We start from the raw sequence: 9,254 nt of genomic DNA on the forward strand, positions 1-9,254 counted from the left end.
CAAATAATTGGGACTTTTTTTGCCGAATTACCTCTTATAGTACTTATTCAAGTATTCTTTGGAGTCATGGTTAGCTAGGCAAACAAGGTACCGGGAACAGCACTACATTTTCCGTTTAATACTCTTTTAAAACGCGATCATTAGAAGAGGTAGTATCCTCTTTATTACGGAGTTTGATAAGGTGTCAGAGTGGTGGATTTAATTAGATTATCGTCTTGTTTCGAAACTAAGAGAAACTATTGTAGCACGTCACTCTCATAAAGGCTACGAAGAAATTTGTTGCGTTTTTTATGGCTTGGTTTTGTTTATTTACGCCCTATTTCCAGCAACACGAAAATTATTCTCTTCATTGTAGCACAAGATGCTGAATGATATTTTGTTATTCGATATCCTAAATGTATAATATCGGGAAGATATCGTAACAATATTGCTTATGCTAAAAGGGCTGGAACTAATCTCTTAATTGCGAATCGAGGTCAAATGGCAAGAACCACACCCAAACCAATAGTCCTTCTCCTGTTATAGGACATTTGAATTATGTGATTTAAAGAACAACGACCGACGAATTTAAAGAACAACAAACCAGTTTATATGACGATTCTTGGTTGAATTGGGTTTCGAATCAGGAATCCTCCAGTCCTGAAACCGATATTTCCCCCCCACCGTTCCGTGCCGCATTTTCTTTTAACAAGACCAAGCACGCACAATGATAAATTCTTTTGCATGTAACCAAATCGTGATGGATCTTGACAATATGAGTTCACAAGTAGACATGGCAAATATTTTACGAGCGGTTATTACGTAACCAATATCATAAAGTCACAAATACCAGTGATCAATACTTTTCAAAGAGGGGTGTGAGAGGGGTAATAACCGCTCGTAAAATATGTGTCATCCCTATTTGTGACATGACTTTGCATATATTCTGTTTACTACTGGCGCCATCTATTGGTAGAATATAGAACTAAAGTAAACATTTTAAAGAAATGACATATTAAATTAATAAATTTTATATTTAATACTAACTAATAATTTTTGATTAATAATATGATTGAAATAACAGATATTTGGAACAAATATTTAAAAATAACAATAGCAAAATGATTTGTTATTCAAAAAATCGTGGATTATGCATCTCTATTCACAGGGACAAAATGGTTTTGAAGACCCTCCAGCTACGCATTGCCAGTGAACTTCCAACAGCTAATTACATAGCACATATATTTCAAGTAAATTTTGTACAGGGTACGAGGAATGTGCCTCAAGCCCCTGTATGAAAAATCGCCATTGCTGCGAGTTCTTTCAGTAAAATTTCAAATAATGCGTCAGTATCATATTTCAGGAGACTAACTAATCAAAATAATGAAATCGCATTTGATTATTCGTTTAATAATCAATATCATTTGTTGCTTTTAACGAAGTAACCTTTGAAAATCCTATTAGCACATTGAAAGCACTAATATTACACAGAAGTATAACGCAATGTTGCACGTGGGCATGGTCACAAAATTCCGTGTCAAATTAAAATCTGTTTGACGAAGAACAAGTATAGATGACCAAGGTTCGGGTGATTTACATAACGCTGAATTGTCGAATTAGTTACTTCAGAAAAATAATCATGTTAACCTTAAAATTACAATTTTTTAAAAATATCAAATTATGTTACTTATAAAAAGAATTGTTTATTTATGGGAAATACTTCTGAAGGAAGAGTTAGATTATTTAAATAAATAGAATTTATGCCATTTTATAATTTACAAGTGGGTAAACTTTCTTTTATTTGTATGAAAATGCAAACTTGCTAGTGCGGGAATGTCTCATTTATTCGGAGAATGCAAGGATTTATAAAAGAGCGACGAAAACAATATGGAGACGTTCTAATAGTGGCGCGTTGTTAACAATACCTGCTGTAGGTCAGGTGAAAGAAACAGCATGAATACAGAATTACGTCGGATTTAAATAATTTGTGTGGCATTGCTCAAGCTATTGTTTCGGAAATGATAAAAATCGAAGAAGACAGTGCAATTTTGAATCTAAGACGATGGGAATATCTTGGCGAAAGGGGAGCGATAGCAATTGACATAGCGATAGAGATGCAAAATCCACGATTTTTTGAATAACAAATTATTTTGCTATTGTTATTTTTAAATACTTTTTGCAAATATCTGTTATTTCAATCATATTATTAATTAAAAATTATTACTTAGTATAAAATATAAAATTTATTAATTGTAATTAATACTTAATTTACTAATTTAAGTAACGTGTGATTGAATTAATTTATCTATTTCAGCTTACTTCTTAAATTTGATTTTTTTTCAAAACTATTTATTTAATTTCTTTATTGGAGTAAACCATTTTCTGAAAAATTTGAATTACATATAAATGTCATTTCTTTAAAATGTTTACTTTAGTTCTATGTTCTATTAATAGATGGCGCCAGTAGTAAACAGAATATATATAAAGTCATGTCACAAACAATTAAAAATGATTTGTATGGAATAGTGCATCATCAAATGCGAATATCGGAAAGTCAAGATCACTCTCATGAAGTGGAGCGGCGACTTCACACTTTCCAGTGAAGTCACCGCTCCCATAAATTTCATTGATATGCAATTCAATGATACGATAATTCCAAGAATAACCGGTCGGTTCACTTTTCAACAAATTCACAGATTTCTCCTTTTCTGTTTCGTTCGAGAGCTTCCATTGGACAGATCGTATCGATTGTTACTTTCTATCGTGATCCAAACCTGTAATCGAAATATGACCAGTAAGATCGCATCAAGGATTTGAATCACACCCCTGTTTGAAAAGTATTGATCACTGGTATTTGCGACTTTATGATATTGGTTACGTAATAACCGCTCGTAAAATATTCGTCATTCCTACATAGCAAAGAGTGAAAAGAAGGAAATAATGAGAGTCAGTTCCAACGGTTGTCCAAAAAATAGTGCAATTTGTTTCTTCATTAAAAACCTAGGGAAAACACATTTTTCACGTCGATAAAGCATGTAAGAATTAATGCTTTTGCAGCGATTTTGAAGATGAGTTATTTTAAATGAGTAGTGCATATTATAAGATCCCCCCCTTTTTTTTCTTCTTCTTCTTATCAACTTAGTTTCCCATTTTAACCCTTTTTAACTTAATAAGTTCATTATTTATTTTAGATTCATTTTTAACTTCAGTAACATTTTAAAAATATAAATAATTTTATGACTGAGTGGCATCCAAATTTGTATTATTTACACTGCTCTAAATGGAATGAAACAAACCGAATAATCGGACTTGACAGTTACTGGTACGATCTTAATACTTTATATTTCATAGAATTTATATATTTAGAGTTCTGTATATTTATATTTTTTTTAACAAATTTTTAAATGCATCTGCCGTGGCTCTCGTGTAGCCAAGCGATCCTAGGTAGTTTCTTCTTTTTACATACAGACTTGTCATAGACAAGCCCAATGACCTTGTCAGCAATATAAGCCGAGTTTTGTGCTGCAGCTTCTGTGGGTAAAGACCCCTGCAGCACCCGAAGGCAAAAGTCTGACTTCTAGCTTGCAAGAAGATGACACTCATATGAGCTTGCACAATCCTTTTTTAGAGAGAGACGGGAGGCTCTTTCACACACCTCACAGATAGAAAACGGGGAGAGGGCAGCCACGCCTTAACCGGGACGCCCAGATCACGGGGAAGACGCGCTACCCCTAAGCCAAGATAGTTTCCTGAATAGTTAGCCTGGCAGATAGTTTCCTAGTCTGCCTATTTGGAAATCCGCCGTTGAGTAGTCCAGACGATATTTTCTTAAAAAATAAATACTTGAATGAAATAATTGAAACTTGAATAATTCACTTTACTCAGAGCGAAATACTGAGTAAAGTGAATTATCGTTTTGATGCACTGAAAAATGAATTATTGGAATTCGTTGCATTATATATAGTTTTTATTGCGATGAACTCAAATCAACTAACAAATCAGGCCACTTAGGTTTTTACATCATGCTCGATGGATGGCAAAGACAATTAAAACCTTTTTTTGTGTGTGTTTTTATTTAGATAGTAATTGACTTTAAAAGTTGTTGTTTCTTATGGCACTTGCCACGGACAAAGAATGTTCAAAAACAGCCGATTTACGCCTAAGGGGGAGCGCCTCTTTTATTAGCGTAGAACCAACTTGGGCCAAGAGTACGACTTGACTACTCATGCATCACTCATTCGCTTGCACAACCCCTTTTTAAAGGAGGGTACATTCACACATAGAACAGGAAGATCAACCCTGCCCAAACCGGGACTCCAACCCGGGACGCCTAGATCATGAGGAAGATGCGCTACCCCTATGCCAGGACGCCGACTGACTTTAAAAGTGCTTGGAGGGAATGATATGAAGAATCATTCTTTATTTCTTTTAGCGATATATATCAAAGTATTGTTAGAAAATCATTTGCGATCAGTGTTCCATTTATTCATTGATTGTTTTATAAACATTTAAAGAAATATGAAAACATAAACAAGGAAATTTAACGTTACTTTGAAGAATTTTATACTCACCTGTAATATTTAAATGAAGATTCAAGCATTTTATCAATTCTGATAAAAAAAATTTATATATCATCCCAAATGCTCATTACAGAGGATTGATACTATAGAAAAATTGAATACAGAAATAATAATAATTCTTCTTCTTAACGTAGTATATATTTTCAATATTTTTCAAAGAGGGGTGTGATTCAAATCCTTGATATGATCTTACTGATGATATTTCGATTACAGGTTTTGGATAACGATAGAAAGTAACAATCGATACGATATCACTGAAATTTGCCGGAGCGATGACTTTACTGGAAAGTAAGAATCGATACGATCTGTCCAATGGAAGCTCTCGAAAGAAATCTGTGATTGGATTGAAAAGTGAACGGACCGGTTATTGGAATTATCGTATCGTATCACTGAATTGCATATCACTAAAATTTATCGGAGCGGTGATTTCGCCGGAAAGTACGAGGCTTCACTGGAAAGTGCGAAGTCACCGCTCCACTTTACGGGAGTGACCGATATTCGTATTTGATGATGCGCTATTCCATACAGATCATTTTTAATTGCTCGTGACATGATTGACTTTGATTACATGTACTCTGTTTACTGCTGGCGCCATCTATTGGTAGAATATAGAACTAAAGTAAACATTTTAAAAAAATGACATATTTTTAACTCATCTTTTCCAGAAAATGGTCCACTCTAATAAATAAATTAAATAAATAGTTTTGAGAAAAAAATAAAATTTAAGAAGTAAGCTGAAACAGATAAATTAATTCAATCACACGTTAATTAAATTAGTAAATTAAGTATTAATTACAATTAATAAATTTTATATTTAATATTAAGTAATACTTTTTAATTAATAATATGATTGAAATACCAGATATTTGGAACGCATATTTAAAAATAACAATAGCAATATTATTTGTTATTCAAAAAATCGTGGATTATGCATCTCTATGCATTAGAGGCGTTCAACCGCAGCCTGCAGACATCCGCGGCAACCAAGCGATGATGGGCGGCGTTGTCGTTTTGCTCGCAGGCGATTTTAGACAGACACTGCCGACTGCTGATCAGACCGTCAGTTCTCATACATACACATCAAAATTTCCACGTGAACGAATGACTAGCGGGTAATGACTAGTCTTTATATTCTTGTGAAATATTTGTATACTTTCACATAATTTTAATATAACATAAATAATGGAACACATTTTTATTTCCCTAAATATTGCAATTAGAATATATTTTTCCAACAAGAAAGTTTTATCAATTAAAGAATTTAAATGTTTAAAAATACTTTGGCCCCGGTTTGAAGGTTATAGTAAAATGTTACAAAAATTAAATTCTTATACTGCCTTCATTGCGAAAGCATGTCCATAAGTAAATTCTTTTTTATACTTATCTATGAGGAAGAAAAGTTTGATGCTTCTGTTTGTAAAGTTTTCCGAAGTACTTGAAAGACAAATTTAATGACATGGAACATTTTCCCATACATCTGACCAAGATTTGAACGAGTCTTTTGCTGCAATTTTCAGGGCTAGAATGTTTATTACAAAAGATTCTTAAAAGGGAAGAAACAGAAAATAATAAGGCATTCGTTGACATCTATGCAAAGTTGTATTCTTTTAACAATATTTGTGTATCTAACCCAATTCATCATTTGTGACATAAAAGCAAGTTTTTTGAGATTTGTCAGCTTAGACATGGTGTACTACCAAAGATAATACATCCAAAAATTAAAAATTAATTGAATATTCTGAATAATTGAAGCCATTCAGTATACTGTTGTAAAAAGGGATTAGCTAATGACTTTCTAAAAATGCTATATCACAGATTTTTTAAATATATTGCCGTTGATAATGAGCTTCTTGTATAAAGAATGTATTTTTACTCTTTCGAAAGTGATCGTTTGAAGATAATTACTTCTTTATGTATTAAAGCGACATTTGTTTGCCTGTATTACATATTTGATTTTAATTGAATAAGGGTCCAAAAGCAAAACTTTTGATATCAAATATGTAATTATCCTTGTAGCTGTTGTAACAGTCCACGAATTTGACGAATGAAATATGGATGTCAGTTATTACGCTGAAATAATCTCTATACTGTCGTTTTTATATAATTGAATTTTGAACTCGCTGTTCGTCCTCCTGCATGAGAATAACTTGAAAAATAAACCAAAATGTCAAATTCTGTATCATTTTCATAGTGATTTATTTTTTCAGTTCCATCACGGGGAAAGAAGTACCCTGCTGTTTGTTATCGCTAACTCGTTCTATAAGTACACTTCCTAAAAGAATACCATGAGTTCAGCAAAGGATGTTCGTATCCTTCGATAATTAGGTTAGCGTTATGATTACCTACAGAAAAAATAATCATAAGCATTTCCAGGCATTCCTTGCTCAAATATATATCAATATTGAGAAAAAAAAAGGTGCAATTGTAAGCAAATAATTTTATTTTCAGGTTCGATATTCCAGTATTTCTCTGAGATATCTTAAATGTTCAGTTTCTTTAGTTTTTCTTCCCTTTAAAATTGAAGTTGCTACTATAGACGAATTAAGGCGAACAACATTGAACATGATTAGCACATTTATTTCAAGTCATGATGATTGGATGACGTATTATTGGACAAAGATTTACACATAATAGTTTTTCTGTATTGAATAGATATGCATTTCTAAGATAAATATTTCTATTTAAATTGATAAGTCCTTCTAAATTCAAAAATAAGCATATGTCTATAAATTTTGGAAGTAGAAACATGAAACTTTGTGCATGAATATATGAATTTAAGACAAACATTTTATTAACTGATATTTTTTCACACTATGGGAAATACATAAAAATTTAATTCTTGAATTTTTTTATTCTTAATTTCCACAGATACCAGATAATTTTCAGAAATTTTTCCACTTTATTTAATGAAAATTTGTAACCGTAAGTATATACCAATTGCAATATTTATGGAAATAAAATGTATTTCATTTTGGGGGGGGGTCTTTGTATATATATATATATATATATATATATATATATATATATATATATATATATATATATATATATATATATATATATATATATATATATCATATATATAAATAAAAGTAGTTTCGTGAGAACCTTTAAATCAGATATATGCTAAATTGAATCTGTCTAATAGTGATATTTAGAGCTTCAAAATTCTGTCAATTTAAATTGTAGAAAATGGATTTTTTTTAAAAAAAATTTAAATCATAGAACGTCAAAAATATTTTTCTAAATTTAATTGACAGGGCCGGGGAAGAGTATAAAAAACTGATTCCGGAAATACTTCGGCGTTAGAGTAGGTGTTTGATCTTCGAAGAGTATAATTTTGTGTCTTTAACTTCAGTAAAGTTTCAAATCATGAAATTCAAATTCTATTAAAATCCACCAGTTAAGAAATGAGCTACAAATTTAAATTGATCATATCTCATTTAAAAAGAGTGTAATAATATTTTTTTAACATCTTTGCAAGCTTATCAAAATGCAATATTTTGAGGCTAATACGAAATTTAAAATGAATGCTTGTTTTTTAAAGAAAGAAAACATTTATGTTCCAATGTTATTAATAACTAGTCACCTGAAGCTATCAGCGGATTCGCCTAGAATATCAGCTATATTTGCTTTTATATAACTTGTTTAGATATAATTTCATATCCATAATTCCACTAGTTTATCTGACATTAAAGCCGTGCTATTTTAATTGTTTTATTTAAGTTTTATTTAATGTGTCCACGAACCTTTCTAATGGAGAAAACTCATAACATCATAAAGCTACTAAAACTACTTTGCATAAAGCACTTTTAAAAATCATTATTGACATCTTTATAATAAACACAAACAAAGGAAGTAAAAACTGAGAAGATGGAGGCAAAATATTTACTTACCAGTAATAGTTTTTAATTTTTCTTAATGGCAACAATAAAACATGTGATAAAAACAACAGATTTCCTGAACTACTCTCTGGTGGTTAGATTGATAACTAAATGCCATTTAGTCTCCTGCACACTAAAAGACAGTGGAATGCGATTTGTCTTAAAATAAAACTATTCCAAAATACAATTCTCTACATTTAATGACAGGCAAAATAAAATTTATTTCTTTACTTCATTTCGATCCTTTTTTCTGCTGAAAGTATAAGCTTATCTCTAACGATTTAGAAATTCGTTATTCGATCATCAATAGAATGAACACCTTCTAATAGAATTTCTAAAATTTAGTTTCCACTAGTGCCACTACGATTTTTTCTCTATTTACTTTAAACCAGCTGCCTTTACCGACCAGCTGGTTCACTATGATTAAGAACAAAATTTTCGGAAAGAAATCTTCAATGTAATCCCTTATGAATAATTTGGTCTTAATGATTTTTCTTTCAAAATACGCGGGAACAGAGCTGCTGTAGAACTGCAGAAAATGTTGTAATAATTCTAATGATCCTAGAAATTGCCATTCATGAATTGAATTTTTTTTTATCATTATTATAAATGAATTTTTCCTTACACCTGTAGTTGCAGGAAATCAACATCATTTATTGGTTATTACATATATTGTTTAACAATAAATGCAAACTGCAAAAGGCATTCATGCACTAATCATGCTTTTCTTTAAATTGTAGCAAAAGTCATAAAATTAGATGATGATGATATCAATCAAAAAATGCTTTTGTTGCGTGAGGAAGATGACGTT

The sequence above is a fragment of the Argiope bruennichi genome, chromosome 10 (genome assembly GCF_947563725.1).
Source record: "Argiope bruennichi chromosome 10, qqArgBrue1.1, whole genome shotgun sequence".
NCBI classification, from domain to species: domain Eukaryota; kingdom Metazoa; phylum Arthropoda; class Arachnida; order Araneae; family Araneidae; genus Argiope; species Argiope bruennichi.